Below are 21,871 nucleotides of genomic sequence, written 5' to 3' on the forward strand. Positions count from 1 at the left end.
GATCTGAGTACTTCTACTTTTACTCAATTACAAGATCTTAGTACTTCTACTTTTACTCCTGAGTACTTCTACTTTTACTCAAGTACAGGATCTGAGTACTTCTACTTTTACTCAAGTACAATATCTGAGTACTTCTACTTTTACTCAAGTACAAGATCTGAGTACTTCTACTTTTACTCAAGTACAATATCTGACTACTTCTACTTTTACTCAAGTACAAGATCTGAGTACTTCTACTTTTACTCAAGTACAAGATCTGAGTACTTCTACTTTTTCTAAAGTACAGGATCTGAGTACTTCTACTTTTAGTCAAGTACAAGATCTGAGTACTTCTACTTTTACTCAAGTACAATATCTGAGGTTATTCCTCATATTTCTAAAATGTTCTAATCTAATTCAGGGTTAAACCAACTCAGCTCCGAGCAACCAGACGTAGCAACCAGTCAGTCCAGTCAGAACCTTCTCCAAGGTCTCCCCGCCCCCAACCTACTAATCATAAGAAACTGAAACCCCATAAAACCCCAATAATATCAATAACATTTAATAATATTAAAAATAGTATCAATTCTGAGGATAACTAAACAAATAAATAATTAAACAAAAGCCAGAGAGAAAAAGTGAGTTTTAAGTGTTGATTTAAAAGCCCCCAGGGTCTGGGCCGCCCTCACATGGAGGGGCAAAGTATTCCAGAGCCTGGGGCCCGCCGCTGCGAAAGCTCGATGCCCTCGGGTTTTGAGCCTGGTCTTAGGCACGATCAACAGCAGCTGATCAGCCGCCCTTAAGGCTCTGCCTGGGGGGTAGCGATGGAGGAGTTCAGCTATATAGGCCGGAGCCAGCTCATTTAGGACTTTAAAAACAAATAAAAGGATTTTCAAATCTATTCTGAACCGAACTGGAAGCCAGTGCAGTGAGGCCAGAATTGGGGTGATGTGGCCACGCTTTCTATGGCCAGTAGGAAGACGTGCAGCTGCGTTCTGCACTAGCTGCCGGCGTCTAATTGAGGCCTGGTCCATACCCACATACAGAGCATTGCAGTAATCCAGTCTCGAGGTAACAAAGGCGTTAATAACCCTTTCTCGGTCTTTAAAAGATAAAAACGACTTGGTCTTAGCCAATAGTCGTATTTTGAAAAAGCAGGTCTTGACTACAGTGCTAACCTGCCTATCAAATGTAAAGGCGCTGTTGAAGGTCACTCCAAGGTTCATGACAGAGGGGAGGATATTTTTATTGAGGGAGCCCAGAATATCAACCATTTGCCTCATTAAGAGTAAAACAGACACTTAAGCATGTATTCTTTACTAAAGGGCTACTTTTGTTCATGAAAGTATATTAAACTCTCCTAAATATGTATGTTTCAGCGTTCGGTTGTACTTAGCGCAACCCTAACGTTTGACTTTGAAAGCCAAGATGGTGTCGGACAAAATGCCAAACTTCTAAATCAGGGGTGTCAAACTCAATTTCATCACGGGCCACATTCGCATAAAGGTTGCACTCAAAGGGCCGGTTGTAACTATATAAATATATAATATATATATTTATAAAACAATGTATTATATTACATTATTGCCTCTGAATTGGATTATTATCGGATAGGATAATAACTTAGTAATTAACTACGTCTGAAAGCAGAAGTTCAGGGCAAATAATTGCAAGTCTCTTCAGTGCGCATGTCACAAAACGAGATGCATTGTGGGACATGTAGTTTATGGTCAACCTGCTTCTGTAAAGTGGCATGTAACCGTATAATAAAGGTATTATATTCTTTGCAAGCTCTTGCGGGGCCACAGAAAATGAAGTCGGGGGCCGGATTTTAGCCCCCGGGCCTTATGTTTGAGACCCCTGTTCTAAATGAATGTCAATGAACCAAAGGATGTCGTCAAAATGACTACGTCCAGAATGGGGAAAGAAGAGAAAGTCAAATAAAGGGAATGGACAGGAAAAAAGTTGAGGGAATAATATATGAATAGAAGTAAATGGAACAGATAGAAGGAACATGGGAACATATTCAAAGTAAACAGTGAAAATAGCACGAACAGGCAACTTAAAATTAACTTAACCCCTCTTTTTGGGAGGAGGAGGAGGAGGAGGAGGAGGAGGAGGCGGCGGCGTTCCCTGTCGAGACGAAGCCCTGGAGCCAGATGAACAGACTGGGAACGACAGCACAATCCTCCTCACATATGCTCGACTAATGGAGCCAATCAGCGCTGAGCGAGGAGAAGAAACGAACATGTGACGGGCAGGAGAGAGACGGCCATCAGACAACGAGACGACCACGACGTCCTGGCAGAGATTGGTGTGCTGTCGTCACTTAGCGAGTTAGCGCCATGCTAAATTGTCTTTTTAAAGGGTGAAAATGAGAAAGTGTGTTTTTATAATGTGTGAAAGTGTGTGTGTTGTGTCCTCCGGCGCGCACACGGGCAGCCAGCCGGGTGGAGTCACGTCCTGTTTCACTCAGAGGGGTGGGAACGTACTCAAATTAGACCGTTCACATGTTCCACGTGCGGCAGACAGCAACACCTGTCCGCTATCGTTTACTTTAGCTTTTATTTGACCTTTTGTTTTAACAGGACGGTCTCCTGAGATCACGTCTCTTTCTCTGAAGGGTCCTCGCCAAAAAGGGCAGCACAATTATGTTTCAGAAACACGAACACACAGACGATGACAGGGATAAACTTTTAGGTATTCCATGTGTTCCGTTCATGGTATGCACAACGTAATGTATTATTTATGAAACGTTTCTCTATACACACCATTGACGGAAAAGGAGCAGGGAGAAGAACATCATCTCATATGACCTGCCCCTTTCTAGAGAAAATAGATGGTCTGTCTTCATATGTCTTATTCACTGCCAAACATCACAGTGTCGTAGGAAAATAAGACACACACAAAAACGTACGACACAAAATACTTAGTTCCGGAAAGAAAGAAAACTAAAAACAACAACACCGAAACATCACATATAAAGGTTGTTTTTACTGTCAACATATTATATTAAAAGACCAACATTGTCAATGGATTGAAAAGTAGTGTCTGTTTTTGCAATGATGATGGAATATAATAACATTGCTAGAGTACTGTGACAAAAAAAGGCAGTTGGCAGAAGTGCCTGAAAAGCAGTGAGTGCAGTGTAATGTATGCTTATAATAGAAGTATGAATATAAAGCTAATGTAAATACACTAACAACAGCATGAATAGGGTTAGATAGTATTCGTAGTGGAAGTAGAAAAATAAACAATATCATAAAGACACTATACAGACAGTAGTATAAACACGGTATTGTAGTGCCGAGAGATATGGAGTCAGAGGCGGTGCAAGGAAGGTGCAAGAATAGTTATTTATTCACAAGCTGCAAAGGACATGTTGTCGGGTCGCAGCCCGGGTCGACAAGAGAGAGAGCCAAGAGGGCACACCTATTTATAGGTAACCCATAACATGTCCGTGTGGGAACAATAACCGCAACTGTAGTTCCAAGTTTGAATTATGTCCCAGTGGTTACATAGGTGGTCACCACAGTATACAGTATCTATATATTTTATATATTATCTTCTTCCTTCCTTTCTTCTGTCCACTCCAAGTAGGGAATGAGTCCTTACCCCAAGTGAAGGAGTTCAAGTATCTCGGGGTCTTGTTCTCGAGTGAGGGAACAATGGAGCGTGAGATGGGCCGGAGAATCGGAGCAGCGGGAGCGGTACTGCAGTCGCTTTACCGCACCGTGTGACGAAAAGGGAGCTGAGCCAGAAGGCAAAGCTCTCTGTCTACCGGGCCATGTTCGTTCCTACCCTCACCTACGGTCATGAAGGATGGGTCATGACCGAAAGAACGAGGTCGCGGATACAAGCGGCCGAGATGGGTTTCCTCCGCCGGGTGGCTGGCGTCTCCCTTAGGGATAAGGTGAGAAGTTCGGTCATCAGGGAGGGACTCGGAGTTGAGCCGCTCCTCCTTCGCGTCAAGATCTGAGTACTTCTACTTTTACTCAAGTACCAGATCTGAGTACTTCTAATTTTACTCAAGTACAAGATCTGAGTACTTCTACTTTTACTCAAGTACAAGATCTGAGTACTTCTACTTTTACTCAAGTACCAGATCTGAGTACTTCTACTTTTACTCAAGTACAAGATCTGAGTACTTCTACTTTTACTCAAGTACAAGATCTGAGTACTTCTAATTTTACTCAAGTACAAGATCTGAGTACTTCTACTTTTACTCAAGTACAAGATCTGAGTACTTCTACTTTTAGTCAAGTACAAGATCTGAGTACTTCTACTTTTACTCAAGTGCAAGATCTGAGTACTTCTACTTTTACTCAAGTACCAGATCTGAGTACTTCTACTTTTACTCAAGTACAAGATCTGAGTACTTCTACTTTTACTCAAGTACCAGATCTGAGTACTTCTACTTTTACTCAAGTACAAGATCTGAGTACTTCTACTTTTACTCAAGTACAAGATCTGAGTACTTCTACTTTTAGTCAAGTACCAGATATGAGTACTTTTACTTTTACTCAAGTACAAGATCTGAGTACTTCTACTTTTACTCAAGTACCAGATCTGAGTACTTCTACTTTTACTCAAGTACCAGATCTGAGTACTTCTACTTTTACTCAAGTACCAGATCTGAGTACTTCTACTTTTACTCAAGTACCAGACCTGAGTACTTCTACTTTTACTCAAGTACCAGATCTGAGTACTTCTACTTTTACTCAAGTACCAGACCTGAGTACTTCTACTTTTACTCAAGTGCAAGATCTGAGTACTTCTACTTTTAGTCAAGTACAAGATCTGAGTACTTCTACTTTTACTCAAGTACAAGATCTGAGTACTTCTACTTTTACTCAAGTACAATATCTGATTAATTCTCCCACCTCTGCTCGTAATGGAGTTTTTTCAAGTAAAGTAAAGAACCTTAAGAGTAAGAGTACTCCCTCAACCAATAAAAGTAGAACAACTTAAAGAGAGAGGAGGCAAAGACTTGGGATACAAAAATAATATAGCTCTTAAAGATTTGCATCGTCAGTTAGAAAAAATTGGGTCAGAAAATACTGAGACGTTTTTTCTTTCCCCCAATACTTCAAAACATAATGTACATAACACACAACATGTCTTCAGTCGTCGGCCTGGTCTCACTGCAGACGGCTCCAGTTGCTCAAAGAAGAAGAATAAGGAGGCGTGGATGGGGTTAATATTTACCCCGCTGAGGAAAGGGCACAACACTCCGCAGAAGCTACAGATGACTTTAAAATGTCATTTTCTAGTTCACTGCCCCGTAACTCTGCCGCTGCTTTAAAAGAAAACAAACTCGAGCATTTAAATCACCGCCGCCTCCAACACTCACAAACAGTCGCGGCTGCAAAATGTCACAGAGAGAAGGAGGACACTTGAGATATTTACAGGAGAAATCAGTCACAGCTTATGAGCTACTGGAATACGCTTTATTTACAAACTAAATACTATAATGTCGACCTTTTATTGATCAAATAAACGTATACAGAAGTGAGCGTGAATCAGCTCAGACTGTCATCACTCACGGATCACGTGATCTTTTGAAATGCCAATGACTGAGCGTATTACACAAAGGACTTTGTTTTGATGTTTAAATGTTGATTTATTTAATTTTCTTCAATGTGTCCATGCTGTCACTGTGTCTCACTTGTTTTAAGACAATCTGTGGAAATGTTAAACTTGATTTCGATGTTAGAAACTTCCAAGAAAAGGGGGGATTATATTCAAACAACACAAAAACAACGTATTATTCACTGAATGTCACGGAGGTTTGTGCAAAATGGTCTAAATCTCACATTCTTTGTCTTGAGAAGTTGGGTTGTTGTGAACAAGTTAAACAGCACCTCAGATCTCGTCGTCTAAATCCTCTTTTTTAACCCGGACAAAGAGAGGATTTATTGCAGGACTGTTGCAGGTTTATTTGCCCCGATAGCTAAAGCTAAAGCTAAAGCTAACGTGAGTCTCCAGTAATCCTCAGGTGGCGTTGATGCTGCTGTAGTTTGGCTGCGTTCAGGAAATCAGAAACCCTTTACTCGTCCAACAGTTTGACAGCAAAGAGACAGAGCGGAGAGAAAAGGTACATTTAATAATTCATAGATTCAAAAAAAGTCAGTCAACTTTATTGTCCATCTTTCAGTTTGTGTGTACAGAGAGATCGAAAGACCGTTTCCCACAATCCTGAATACAAAAATGCAAATATATATAAAAATATGTATATCCTATATATACACAATCGACAGACACATTTAAATGCATGTACACACATTAAGATAAAAGCACAACAATCAATAAAATAACAGTCGCTTCTAGTGCTGCGTACCTGGACTCACATTCAGGTTCAGGTCCGGACTCAAGTCCAGAGGTTCAGGTTCAGGTCCGGACTTATAAGTCCGGACCTGAACCCATGGCTTGTGTCAAGTTGTGCGAGTAACTAAAGTGAACTTATTGTGAGCTAATTATCAATTGAAAATTAACTCATAATCAACTCAAATTCAAACTCATCAGGTTTATTGTGCTCCCTTCCAACTTGTGTCTACATTTCTCTACAAAGTACAAATGTGCCACTTAGTCTACAAATGACTTATGACAGCAACTACAGTGAACTACTACAAAGTTCAAACATTTATTTCATTTACCAAACTAAAGTAACCAAACGGTCCCTGAGCTGACTGAGCCTAAATCCCTAAAGCGTTGCTGAAAGGTAGAGTGTAGAGTAGACTATACGCATCACACTGTTACACACCTACTATACAGTATAGGCTACACTGTAGTGACTGTACAGTCAGAGTGTACTGTACTGTCTGTACACCATGTCTTTTCTACAACTCTACATGTTTACATTAAACAGTACATACTACATACATAGTGATGTACATACATACTGTTAGAAATTAAAATCAATGTTGATATGGCGTAATTTTGAATTAAAAACACTAATTTAAATCACTTTTATTCTGAAAAAACCGAAAGTTCACACTATTAACTTAAAACTTTTATTCTGAAAATTCTTCACTTCCGGTTAGCATTAGCATGTGGCGAAATTCTACGTTTTCAAACCGTAAATCGAAGGTGAAATGACATGTGATGTTGTACACTGAGCACACTGGGATTAGCACTCATTTATTCACACTGAATAACGTTTATCAGGGAATGTTTAAATAACCACAGACACCAGAATATACGTAAGTGCTAGTTTTTTTGCGAGTCCAAGTACCGGTTCCTGACGTTCCGGTTTTAACCGGACTTGAACCGAAACTTTTTACAAGTCCAGTACCGGTTCGGCGTACCGGTACGCAGCACTAGTCGCTTCAATATCTTTGGGAATGTACATTAGTGCAAGATTGAGATGAACAACACATCCATGGTGTAGAAATGAAAAAGATAAGTAGCAGCATTAACATATAAAGAAGGTAAGGTAGTATTAAAGGGGACCTATCATGCAAAATGCACTTCTTGATGTCTTGTATTCATCCACATGTGTCCCCGGTGTGTCGGGGAACTCACGCAGCGTCAGAAAATAAACCCCTCTCTCTTTTCCTCCGTACCCAAATCTCTAAAAACGGGGAACAACGGAGCTGATCCAGATTTGCGTCCGATATGACGTCATATCTGAAATGTGGACCCACGGCCCAATCAGAAACGTTGCTATCGGAAACAATGCCCGACTGTTTTGGACGTAATATGGTCGGTGTTTACATTAGCATGGCTAACACTCAGAGCTAACCTGTGCTGGAGAGCATGTGTGTGAAGAAGCAGGAAGTAGAAAGGAACTCACCTTGTGGTATAACCGGCAAGAGAGAAAGCCTTTGAGCTCCAGACTGTTTCAGAGAGGATCCTTGATAATCCATGATATGGCGTTTCATCACGGCAGCATTTAGTTTAGACGGTAGCTGCCGGTAGAAGCTCCAGCATGAGCACTTTTGAAACAGGAAGTGAAACAGAGGGATATGAGGCATGGGTGATCTGTTTGGTATTTTGAGCAGAACACTTCATAGACAAGTTTTTTATATATTTCTATTAGGGCTGTCAAACGATTACAAATTTTAATCAGATTAATCACAGTTTAAAAATTAATTAATCATGATTAATCACCATTCGAACTATGTCCAAAATATTCCATTTCTTTATGTATATTGTTGTGGGAATGGAAAGATAAATGAAAGAAGGCGGATATATCCATTTACCACAGTATGTATGTGTTTATTATAAAAAAATGTCTGTGTGTCAAAATGAAAGACAGCCCACACACCTATCAATCATCAAACCGTGGGGTCTTAATCCATTACGTGTTGATTTCTATCAACGGGGGAGTACTTCAGGAAAGTCGACGGGGGGGGGGGCTAGTGGAGTACTTCGTGACCACAGAGTAGGCTTGTTTGAGACACATTGCGACTCGCCTCGAAAGTAGACGAGAGTAGCCGATCGCAGCCGGGGGAGGTGTCAAAATGCTCGTCTTAAGTCGGACAGCTCGGACTCGGCTTGACTGGCTGGGTTTGCAATGGCGGAAATTGTGTTGGCGTTTTTCGTTGCAGATGAAGTGGATGCAATAGAAATCCCACATGTATTTTATGGAGAATGACATGATCTAAAGGGACTGTGATTGAGAGAAAATTAAATATTTGTTTACAATAAACATGAATATGTCATTTGTTTGATTTGCATTAAAAGACAGTACCATTTTTGATTTAAATGATAGATGACCTTGTGCATTTGTTGCAGCCCTTGCTTGCTGCATAAGTGCAGCTGCTAAACTGTTATCTGAAAAATAATTTACATCATTTAAAATCATATCCAGATTGTTGGAATGCAATTTAGTTGTTTACTCACCATTTTGTAGTCTTTGGGAAATGTCTTGTGAGACTCTGACAGTGATGTCTCCTGTCCATCACGCAGTGTAAGCACCACAAATTCCATTTGACCCACTGGAGACAAAGGTGATCTCCATTGCTTTATATAGGTTTGTTAATTCAGTCATGGTGAGGAACCACACCAGTGACTGGGTTCCATAATTAGAAATGCTCCTCCCTCTTAATGTTTGCAAAACTGATAGGTGGACAGGCTACAAACGATCAGTCCCTTCAGATCCGCACACATGAAGCTTCATGAGCATGAACTGAACAGACCTGCTGCTGTGTTTATTCTTTAGCTGCCACTTTAAAGGAATGGTATGCTCATGACACTCATTTTTAAAAAATTATCATCCGATAAAACAGACCAGTCTCTGCCAGTCTCTCTTTTTTTTTTTTTAATCCGATGACATTATCAGTGATTTTAAACTGATTATATACCGAAATAACATCAACACTGTGGGCGCCGCCATTTCCCGGACGTGACGTAATCCATGCGTTTGGTTTTCGAAGACACGTTGATCTCCATGTTATTTACTGTAGTTTCTCTCTTCAAGTATGCCTCACTGTATCGCGAAATATTGCCACAATTCGGATAGGAACAATCCACGGAATGCTCGGTTCCATCTGTTGCCAAAAGGTAAGCGTAAGAAGTACATTCGGAGGCAGTGGCTAGCGAAATGTGGCCGGCCCGAACCGAAAGATTCACAGGCTCATGTATGCAGCGAACATTTCACATTTCCGGACGACTACTCTGAGAGTATGATCAAACATAACATGGGATTTAAAGAACAACCATTACTCAATGGAGATGCAGTACCATCGGTCTTTCTGGTGTCATCACCGACCAGGACACCAGTTCGGCCAGTTGAGAAATCGCCCTCTGCAAGTGTGAAGCGACGGAGGAGCAGAAGTAGTGCTCGGAGTAAGAATAAGGTATGTTATAGCGCATTTCCATTGCAGCGGCTAGCCCCGTTTTAACGTCCAGGCCAGGACAGTTTTTGGTGGCCTTTCCATATAGCGTAGTACCGGCTAGTGTGTATTTCCCCCCAGTTTTTCCGGCCCCATAAAATCGTGATTCTATGGCCAGGGACAACGAAGCTGAGTATGCTAAACTAGAGAGGGAATCGCTAGCAAGGGTGGTACTACATGCATACATATAGTATCTTATATCATCTTCCTATTATACACACATGCATTTCCAAACATTTGGACTACCTATGTTGCAAATGTATTATCTCTTCAATTTACACACGGCATCTATTGCACGTCTGTCCGTCCTGGGAGAGGGATCCCTCCTCTGCTGCTCTCCCTGAGGTTTCTCCCATGTTCCCTTTAAACTGGGTTTTCTTTGGAAGTTTTTCCTTGTACGATGTGAGGGTCTAAGGACAGAGGGTCTAAGGACAGAGGGTCTGAGGACAGAGGGTCTGAGGACAGAGGGTCTGAGGACAGAGGGTGTCGTATTGTCATACTGATATGTATGGCTGAATTCCCCCATCCAATCTCTTCACATTGGTCAAAACTTGTTCCTCTGCTGACGAGTCCAAACTGAAATACTCCACCATGTTTCCGTGTGTTGACAAAGTGAACGCATGGATGACGTCACGACCATCACGTGACTACTGAAAATGGCAAACATGGCGGCGGCCAGACAGAATATACAGGTCTTGATAAAAAAGAGCTATAAAATCATTATTTACCGGGGAATATCGCTGATTCCTTCAGGGTATGGTTTAAACATAACGTTTCACTAAATACTGAAGTTTTGATTAATTATCTAATGAGTGGACCATTCCTTTAAGCTTTATGATGTGTACAACATGGATGTAATTTGATTTCATCTTGCCATTTTAAATGATGTATTCAATAAATAAGGTTAAACCAAATCATTACATTAGATTTTATTTTAATGATTTGGTTTAACTTAAAGAGAAACTTTATTGTTATTGCACAGATTACAGGTACTGAGACAACGAAATGCAGTTTAGCTTCTAACCAGGTGCAACAAGCAGTGAAGTGGAAAGTAATGTACACAATCTACAGAATAACATATAGAAGGAATTGAATGATGAATAAACAGTGGGGTATGAATACACTAGATATCAGCCTGTGAGCAGTATGAACAGTGTGTATTAATATGCTAAGATATATAAAGTATGAAAACGGTAAGCAGTATAGTATAAAATATATAGATATTAATGTCATGATGATAAACATTGTGGAACAATGATGAAAAATGGGAATGGATGTGGCGACGTAAAACTGACACAAACAACAACACACTTTTGCCAGCCAATGGGAGAGCTTCATCAGCAGCACGTGGTAAAAACCACCAATGAGCGCTCAGCTCGAGATACCAGCGAGCCGTTTCCCATCAAGCATTTCGCTTCCGCAGCTCGTGGAGAGGAACTGCGCCAACTCGCCTCGCTCTCAAGGCTGCGGCCGTCTTTGTCCCGCGAGATTTCAAAGTCTCATGTGGGCGAGCCTCCAGAGCAAGTCGGACAAAATGACTAACCATCATGCAACGCACGAGCAAGACGTTGATCTAAATTGCGCAGGTCTGCGCAGGTCTCACTTGTCTCAAACAAGCCTGATCACGACGTGACAAAGTTCTCAAAACCGTTTCTAGTCTTCAGTATTTCCAGACAAGTGGCTACTGAAATCAATCTCAGTCTGTGCAATTTACTCCGCGCGAGTTGGCGGACTTTATTTTGCTTACTTTAACATCATTTTTCATGGTGGGGGTAATCCATGTTCTGCCACTGGTGGCACGTATGGGGCGGGCCATTCTGCACATGCGTTAAATGCGTTAAATATTTTAACGCGATTAATTCAAAAAATTAATTACCGCCGTTAACGCGATAATTTTGACAGCATTAATTTCTATATCTGAGACCTAAGCTATTGCCTAAAAATAGCATGATCGGTGACCTTTAAGTAGCAACATTAATAAACTGTGTAAATTGTACATCCGAAAGTGGAAAAAGAGGAACAATTGAAGAAATCACGGAACAGTGATTCAGTGTGTAACTACGGCAACCTGTGCTGGATGGAGAGTTCAAAGGTCCTGCAACTTGATACAAGAAAACATCCTCCATAGCTTCCTCTGCGTGCAGCACCATCCCATCTGTTCCTGTACTTCACACCGCCATCCCTGCTAATTGTGCTCCTCGTCTCCATGGTGAGGGTCACACACAGCTGCCTGCAGCGAGACTTCACTGCTGCTTCACCTCCAGAACCTCGACTATTAATATATGCAACGCAACGTCCTGTTCTTTCTCTCAGGGAGGGTTTCTGATGCAGAAGCACCCTAAGAGCTGTGTGGATTCTCTTGATAAGACAAGTGTGTATTCCATGGTAGTTATTTTAAAACAAAACATGTACACTTTTATCAATATGTATAAAATAAGATAAGATAAGAAGAACGTTATTGATCCCAAGCGGAGAAATGTGTGTGTTGCAGCAGAATATAGGCATTGTGCAATACAAAGAAAATAAGTAAATATAAATGTTGAAATACAGATTTACAGTGACAAAATATAAAGCAGAATATTATATATACTGTAAGTGAGTAATGGGAAATTAAATAGTAGGTTGTATATGAATGTAAAATGTACAGAGTGGGTTGTTGATGATGATAAAGGAAAAGGAGCTACCGTTCACCTTAATGATCTACTTTAGGAAACATTTGAACATCCTTTGTGGAAGGAAAGGAGAGAAAGCATTTAACATGACGTTCATCCGTTTACAGAAAGAACAGATCTTTCAAAGAAATGCAGATCATTTAGGTTAAGTTGCTTATTAAAGAGTCCTCTCCTGCTAATGTTCAGGTGTATATCAGTATGTAGTGTCTCTACTTTAAAGAGTCCTCTCCTGCTGATGTTCAGGTGTATATCAGTATGTAGTGTCTCTACTTTAAAGAGTCCTCTCCTGCTGATGTTCAGGTGTATATCAGTATGTAGTGTCTCTACTTTAAAGAGTCCTCTCCTGCTGATGTTCAGGTGTATATCAGTATGTAGTGTCTCTACTTTAAAGAGTCCTCTCCTGCTGATGTTCAGGTGTATATCAGTATGTAGTGTCTCTACTTTAAAGAGTCCTCTCCTGCTAATGTTCAGGTGTATATCAGTATGTAGTGTCTCTACTTTAAAGAGTCCTCTCCTGCTAATGTTCAGGTGTATATCAGTATGTAGTGTCTCTACTTTAAAGAGTCCTCTCCTGCTGATGTTCAGGTGCATATCAGTATGTAGTGTCTCTACTTTAAAGAGTCCTCTCCTGCTGATGTTCAGGTGTATATCAGTATGTAGTGTCTCTACTTTAAAGAGTCCTCTCCTGCTGATGTTCAGGTGCATATCAGTATGTAGTGTCTCTACTTTAAAGAGTCCTCTCCTGCTGATGTTCAGGTGTATATCAGTATGTAGTGTCTCTACTTTAAAGAGTCCTCTCCTGCTAATGTTCAGGTGTATATCAGTATGTAGTGTCTCTACTTTAAAGAGTCCTCTCCTGCTGATGTCCAGGTGTATATCAGTATGTAGTGTCTCTACTTTAAAGAGTCCTCTCCTGCTGATGTTCAGGTGTATATCAGTATGTAGTGTCTCTACATGTCTGCATGCTTTAAAGTTCAAAGAGCTCTTTATTTCTCTCATACTGCCTGTACTGCAGCAGCTCTTTTCACCCTCTGTCTGAAACCAGAGCCCAGTCTGCTCTGATTGGTTAGCTGGCCAGCTCTGTTGTGATTGGTCAACCAGCTTAGAGATGTCCCGCCCCTTAGCCTTTACAGACCATTTACAAGCACAACAAACTATATAACACACAGGACAAGGAGAAAACCCCAAAAAGCAGAATCGGGCCTCTTCAAGCATGTTACAACGTATGCCATATCGGGCCAAAAGGCGAACTACAAACGTTACCCTACTCACTTTCAAATGATCAAATAAGGTTTCACTGTTTACCGAGTTTGGTGGTGTTAACATATATATGTTTAACTCATCATGTTTGAATGGTAATAATCAAAGTAGTGGCTGTCTCAGAGTTTAAGGAAAGGTGGTAAGGAAAGGACATACAGTACAGTAGGACCTGTTTTTTCCGGACAATCAGACCTGTTCCTCCCCGCCTCACATCCTCAGAGCATGAACGCTTCATCCTGCTGTGACTGAAGGAGGTTCAGAGGGCGTGTAATATCTCGGAGAAACATTTCACCGGTGAAGCAGAACATGTCGCACTGATCCGAGGCAAGGGGATTTCTGTCTGGCTGCTGATTGGCTGGAAATCCTTCACCTTATTTTCCGGTAAATCGATGACAACCCGCAGGATGTGACGGAGTGAAACCAACCGAAGACACCTGGAAGAAACGGTATCGCACGGAAAGTCATCAGACTCAGAAATTAACATCATTTTCAGGTCTGCTTCCTTCGGGGGAGACGGGTCCTGTTTGAGCGATTTTATCCCTGTTGCACGCCGCCTTGCTTTCCCAGCATGTAGACGATGAACAGTATTAACTCTTCCGTGACAAACCTTTGCAATATGGCTTTACATATTTTTACAACTTTTCTTACAATATGAAATCTGCAGAGATGGCAAAGGTACACACATTCTTTACTCAAGTAGAAGTACAGATGCTCGTGTTCAAAAATACTCCTGACCTCCCTTTATATTAATAGAACAATAATGTCATCGTTAGCTAATGAATGTTTCCATGCTGAACAACGGCAACATGACAACGTTTCCATTGGTCCCTCTTCTTTAGAGAAGACCAGGAAGTGATGGATACACGGATCGTGTTCAAATCAATAGGCACGCAATGACTCTGAAGAATAATGATCACGCACCAACACACATTCAGACTAAAGGAACCAGCTGTTTGGAAAATGAGAGAAGTAGAAAGTACAGATATTTGAGTTCAACATGAGAGAAGTAGAAAGTACAGGTATTTGAGTTCAACATGAGAGAAGTAGAAAGTACAGGTATTTGGGTTCAACATGTAAGAAGTAGAAAGTACAGGTATTTGGGTTCAACATGTGAAGAAGTAGAACGTACAGGTATTTGAGTTCAACATGTAAGAAGTAGAAAGTACAGGTATTTGGTTCAACATGTAAGAAGTAGAAAGTACAGGTATTTGAGGTTCAACATGTAAGAAGTAGAAAAGTACAGGTATTTGGGTTCAACATGTAAGAAGTAGAAAGTACAGGTATTTGGGTTCAACATGTGAGAAGTAGAAAGTACAGGTATTTGGGTTCAACGTGTAAGAAGTAGAAAGTACAGGTATTTGGGTTCAACATGTAAGAAGTAGAAGTACAGGTATTTGGGTTCAACATGTGAGAAGTAGAAAGTACAGGTATTTGTGTTCAACATGTAAGAAGTAGAAGTACAGGTATTTGAGTTCAACATGTAAGAAGTAGAAAGTACAGGTATTTGGGTTCAACATGTAAGAAGTAGAAAGTACAGGTATTTGGGTTCAACATGTAAGAAGTAGAAAGTACAGGTATTTGTGTTCAACATGTAAGAAGTAGAAAGTACAGGTATTTGGGTTCAACATGTAAGAAGTAGAAAGTACAGGTATTTGTGTTCAACATGTAAGAAGTAGAAAGTACAGGTATTTGTGTTCAACATGTAAGAAGTAGAAAGTACAGGTATTTGTGTTCAACATGTAAGAAGTCAAAGTAAAAAGTCGTCAGAAAAATAAGTAGTGGAGTAAAGTACTGATACCAGAAAAATGTACTTAAGTACAGTAACGAAGTATTTGTACTTCCCACCTCTGGAAATCTGCCTCCTGCTGGTTGACCTTATGGGTTTTACGACCTAACTTAAGATTGCTTCTGCAGGTAAATACCATTACAAATGTCTTCAATTGTGCTTTTTGTCTGTTCTTACATTCACAGTTTTAGGTTGTAATACTGCAACACAGAAGCAGCTAGAAACCAAAAAGAACAAGACCTGTATTTAGTGTTTAACCTTTTACTGATTACGAATACATTCTCCAGTTGTATTCAGGCAGTATGCAAAGAAGGGAACGACTCCCTGGATAAAAAGCTCTGTTTAAATATGGATTCCACAACAAAGATACAGCATGTTGCTACTGTAGGTTAACCTTACCCTGAAACATCCATCCTTTTCTCTCCTTTTGGCAAGAAATTGAACAATTGTGTTCAAAAACCTCACGGATATTTATCAGCTCAATAGATTTATCAAAAAGCTGGTCACTTGTTTTGTTTTTTAAAACAATGAAAAAATTGTCAAATTGGTGGCAACTTTTTTCTGCACAGGCAGTATGAGAAAAATAAAGATATTTTTGAACATTAAAGCATGGAGACATGTCCCAGTAGAGACACTACATAGTCATATACACCTGAACATCAGCAGGAGAGGACTCTTTAAAGTAAAGACACTACATACTGATATACAGCTGAACATCAGCAGGAGAGGACTCTTTAAAGTAGAGACACTACATACTGATATACAGCTGAACATCAGCAGGAGAGGACTCTTTAAAGTAGAGACACTACATACTGATATACAGCTGAACATCAGCAGGAGAGGACTCTTTAAAGTAGAGACACTACATACTGATATACAGCTGAACATCAGCAGGAGAGGACTCTTTAAAGTAGAGACACTACATACTGATATACACCTGGACATCAGCAGGAGAGGACTCTTTAAAGTAGAGACACTACATACTGATATACAGCTGAACATCAGCAGGAGAGGACTCTTTAAAGTAGAGACACTACATACTGATATACACCTGAACATCAGCAGGAGAGGACTCTTTAAAGTAGAGACACTACACACTGATATACACCTGAACATCAGCAGGAGAGGACTCTTTAAAGTAAAGACACTACATACTGATATACAGCTGAACATCAGCAGGAGAGGACTCTTTAAAGTAGAGACACTACATACTGATATACAGCTGAACATCAGCAGGAGAGGACTCTTTAAAGTAGAGACACTACATACTGATATACAGCTGAACATCAGCAGGAGAGGACTCTTTAAAGTAGAGACACTACATACTGATATACAGCTGAACATCAGCAGGAGAGGACTCTTTAAAGTAGAGACACTACATACTGATATACACCTGGACATCAGCAGGAGAGGACTCTTTAAAGTAGAGACACTACATACTGATATACAGCTGAACATCAGCAGGAGAGGACTCTTTAAAGTAGAGACACTACATACTGATATACACCTGAACATCAGCAGGAGAGGACTCTTTAAAGTAGAGACACTACACACTGATATACACCTGAACATCAGCAGGAGAGGACTCTTTAAAGTAGAGACACTACATACTGATATACACCTGAACATCAGCAGGAGAGGACTCTTTAAAGTAGAGACACTACATACTGATATACACCTGAACATCAGCAGGAGAGGACTCTTTAAAGTAGAGACACTACATACTGATATACACCTGAACATCAGCAGGACAGGACTCTTTAAAGTAGAGACACTACATACTGATATACACCTGGACATCAGCAGGAGAGGACTCTTTAAAGTAGAGACACTACATACTGATATACACCTGAACATCAGCAGGAGAGGACTCTTTAAAGTAGAGACACTACATACTGATATACACCTGAACATCAGCAGGACAGGACTCTTTAAAGTAGAGACACTACATACTGATATACACCTGGACATCAGCAGGAGAGGACTCTTTAAAGTAGAGACACTACATACTGATATACACCTGAACATCAGCAGGACAGGACTCTTTAAAGTAGAGACACTACATACTGATATACACCTGGACATCAGCAGGAGAGGACTCTTTAAAGTAGAGACACTACATACTGATATACACCTGAACATCAGCAGGAGAGGACTCTTTAAAGTAGAGACACTGCATACTGATATACACCTGAACATCAGCAGGAGAGGACTCTTTAAAGTAGAGACACTACATACTGATATACACCTGGACATCAGCAGGAGAGGACTCTTTAAAGTAGAGACACTACATACTGATATACACCTGAACATCAGCAGGACAGGACTCTTTAAAGTAGAGACACTACATACTGATATACACCTGGACATCAGCAGGACAGGACTCTTTAAAGTAGAGACACTACATACTGATATACACCTGGACATCAGCAGGAGAGGACTCTTTAAAGTAGAGATACTACATACTGATATACACCTGATCATCAGCAGGAGAGGACTCTTTAAAGTAGAGACACTACATACTGATGTACACCTGAACATCAGCAGGACAGGACTCTTTAAAGTAGAGACACTACATACTGATGTACACCTGAACAGCAGCAGGAGAGGACTCTTTAAAGTAGAGACACTACATACTGATATACACCTGAACATCAGCAGGAGAGGACTCTTTAAAGTAGAGACACTACATACTGATATACACCTAAACATCAGCAGGAGAGGACTCTTTAAACTAGACATGATACACCAGCAACATTTACTCTTCAGTTTGTTGATGTGATGTTTAACTATAAGAAAAGTACAGCATGTCACCAGCCTTGTTTCCTTTGAAAGGGGGCAGGACTCTATAAACTCGTTGAGCTACAGCTTAGAGACTATACATGTTGACACTTTATATATTCCTATTCATTGAAAGTGAGGTTCTGGTGCCCCATCATGTGTCTTCTGTGCCGGTGAATGCACTGGATATGAGAATATTTCCTCTGCTGACTGTAATCATCCTCTCACGTCTCTTGAAGGTAAACAGAGTAGACCTGCATCACTTCTCTGAATGTTTTTTCCTTCGTTCTCGCCGTTTCTGAGCTTAAGAGGGCCACAACAAAAATACAGAGAACTAATGAAAGAGACTCCCGTGAATATGAAGAGAGCTTTTAGGAGAGCGCTGATGTTTGCGTGTGTCATTGAGATTCACAGGACTCTGGAGGCGTGAATCAGGGCCACATGCTCAGCTCTCCCACCCGTTTCCCTTATCAAAGAATATGTAATGCCGACAGGAAACCTTCTGGGTTCTCAGTAATCAGAGGTGGAAGTGATGATGAGACACGTGAACTCCTGACCTGCAGCCGGCTGAAGACGATGAATAAAAGGACACAATAAAAGTGTGAATATATACGTCTATTCAGCGGCGTTTTACAAAATGTACAAAAGTGGTGGGGCACAAAAAACGTAGATGTTTATATATAAGCTTCGGCAGTGAGGCTCACGGCTGGCACTGGCAATGACTCTTCAGGTTTACAAATATTACATTTTGACCTAAATCTAAATATTCTATTATCTTCAAAAAGCTTTTTTAGTCTGATGCTTCAATTAATTTAAAACAGACAACAACAAAAGGATACCGGAAACATATAATTGTATCATTTAAATATTGAATTGTTCTCTCTTAGTAAGATCCCATTTTCAATAAAATTGCAGTCTTACCTTGACTTGAAGATGAAGTCCATTTGCATATCCTTCTGGACAAAAATCTCTATTACTTTTTTGTAAAAGTCCTCCTTATGTTCTTGTAGTTTCAAAAGTCATAAATCTAATCGATAGATTTACGTGCATTTATCTAACAGGTACGTTTCCCACAGATCTTATTTCGAGCTATTTTCTAAAATCCTATGGAGAAATCTCATTGCTTTTTGTGGAGGGAAACCATGCGCAGCTTACTTCCTGGTTTTAGGACATGTCCTCTTCACACACTACACTTTTCGCGGCACACGTACTTGCAGCCAATCAGCTCTGAATGATGTGAGATGACGTATGGTGGGGATGCCAGGCACACTGCCCCTATGGTGATTATCTTTTTGCCACACACATTGAATAGGACAATACTCTGAGCATACGCATTGTAGTTTTTACAGCAACCATTCACTTTGACAGTGAGAGGGAGGGGCTTGATCGGGGCTTGACCCACGTCGCTCAAAACGGCTCAATATTATTTTAATACTTTCTGCTGCCACTAGGTGGGGCTGTCCCTAATCATCATCTTTTAAACATTCTCAGAATCCTGATTATTTTGTTCTTAAGATATTTTATTAAAAATTCCCACCTTTTTGTTCAATTTTGATTTTTCTCTCAAAATCCTGACTTTTTTCATAATTACAAGTTTTTTACAAAAATCCCAATTTGTTGAAAAAATCTGTCTGTCCGTATTTCGAACTTGTTTTCCAATTCTGACTTTTTAGAACATTTTGAATATTTCCAAAATCCCCCCTATTCCAAAAATCTAATTTCCCCCAAAAAATCTCCCTTTTACATAATTCTGACTTTTTTTCAAAATGGTGGCTAATGCTGAATATGCTGAATAAATGGCAGGTTTTGCTATAAACCATTAAATATCTTGGTTTCTTCTTTATAAGGTCACATTGTTCTGTTGTCTTAACACAATACCCTCAAGTAAAAAACATTTTATTAATATTTATTTTCTCTTTCATTTGTTTGCATTGCATTTGATATTGACGTCATCCAAAAGGAAAGGAAAGTAATCATTCCCAGATTAAGTTAACCTGGATATAGCCACAGCAGCCAACACCGAGGTCATATACACCTGCATTGAAAGACAACTATTAGCTGCTATATGAGACATTGTTACTGTGACGAAGACATGCATAGCCTCAGCCCTCATCACCTCAGGTACTGTATTCACCGTCCTGCACTCAACCCCCCGTCGAAAAGGTTGATCTTCCATGTCAGCGAGTCAGACCATCAGCACTCAGCTCCTTCACTCTCGTTTTGAGAAGTTGACCCAACTTGTCATTTCATTTCCCAGCAGACATGCAGCACATTAATATCCCCACTCTGCATTTGCCCGAGGATGATTACAACGCTTACCTCTCACAATCACGGGACGCTAATGGCGCGGTCCTGTGATTGATAGGTGGCATTTAGCCGCGATGGTGCCCAGTATATACTCCGTCCTCTCACCGGAGGGGAGGAGAGCGAGCCACAACCTTTCAATAATCGAAAGCCTCTCGCCCGGCATAAAGGCTGATCCTTTTGTTCTAATTAACCTGTGAAATGAGTTCAGCGGCTCCCTCTCTACCTGCGGCGACAACGCTCTAATAGTCTGTGAACGGTGGAGCGAGGAGAAGAATGCCAAAAGGTGGAAGGTCCGCCAGGCGACTTCCAACAGATGCTCTGCGTCTCTGATAGCATTAGCATCAAGAGAGAGGACGATCAGCCGCAGTTTGATCTGAAGAGTTTTAGATATAGATAGCAAGAGTACACACATCCCTTTACTAGAAGTACACATACTCGTGTTTAAAAATACTCTGGTAAAAGTAAAAGTAGTGACTAAAGTTCTTTACTCAAGTCAAAGTAAAGAGGCTTTGAAATGTACTTCAGTAAAAAGTACCCATAGCTAGCAGCTGTTTTAAAGAGTACCTGACCTCCCTTTATATTAATAGAACAATAATGTCATTGTTAGCTAATGAATGTTTCCATGCTGAACAACGGCAACATGACAACGTTTCCATTGGTCCCTCTTCTTTAGAGAAGACCAGGAAGTGATGGATACACGGATCGTGTTCCAACCAATAGGCACGCAGCGACTCTAAAGAATAATGATCACGCACCAGACACACATTCAGACTAAAGGAACCAGCTGTTTGGGAAATGAAAGAAGTAGATAGTACAGGTATTTGAGTTCAACATGTGAGAAGTAGAAAGTACAGGTATTTGAGTTCAACATGTAAGAAGTAGAAAGTACAGGTATTTGAGTTCAACATGTAAGAAATAGAAAGTACAGGTATTTGAGTTCAACATGTAAGAAGTAGATAGTACAGGTATTTGAGTTCAACATGTGAGAAGTAGAAAGTACAGGTATTTGAGTTCAACATGTAAGAAGTAGAAAGTACAGGTATTTGAGTTCAACATGTAAAAAGTAGAAAGTACAGGTATTTGTGTTCAACATGTAAGAAGTAGAAAGTACAGGTATTTGAGTTCAAAATGTAAGAAGTAAAAGTAAAAAGTAGTCAGAAAATAAGTAGAGGAGTATACTGATACCATAAAAATGTACTTAAGTAAAGTAGTTGTACTCCACTAGGTACAAGTCTCATTGAGATTAA

This window comes from Pseudochaenichthys georgianus, chromosome 10 (genome assembly GCF_902827115.2).
Source record: "Pseudochaenichthys georgianus chromosome 10, fPseGeo1.2, whole genome shotgun sequence".
NCBI lineage: Eukaryota > Metazoa > Chordata > Actinopteri > Perciformes > Channichthyidae > Pseudochaenichthys > Pseudochaenichthys georgianus.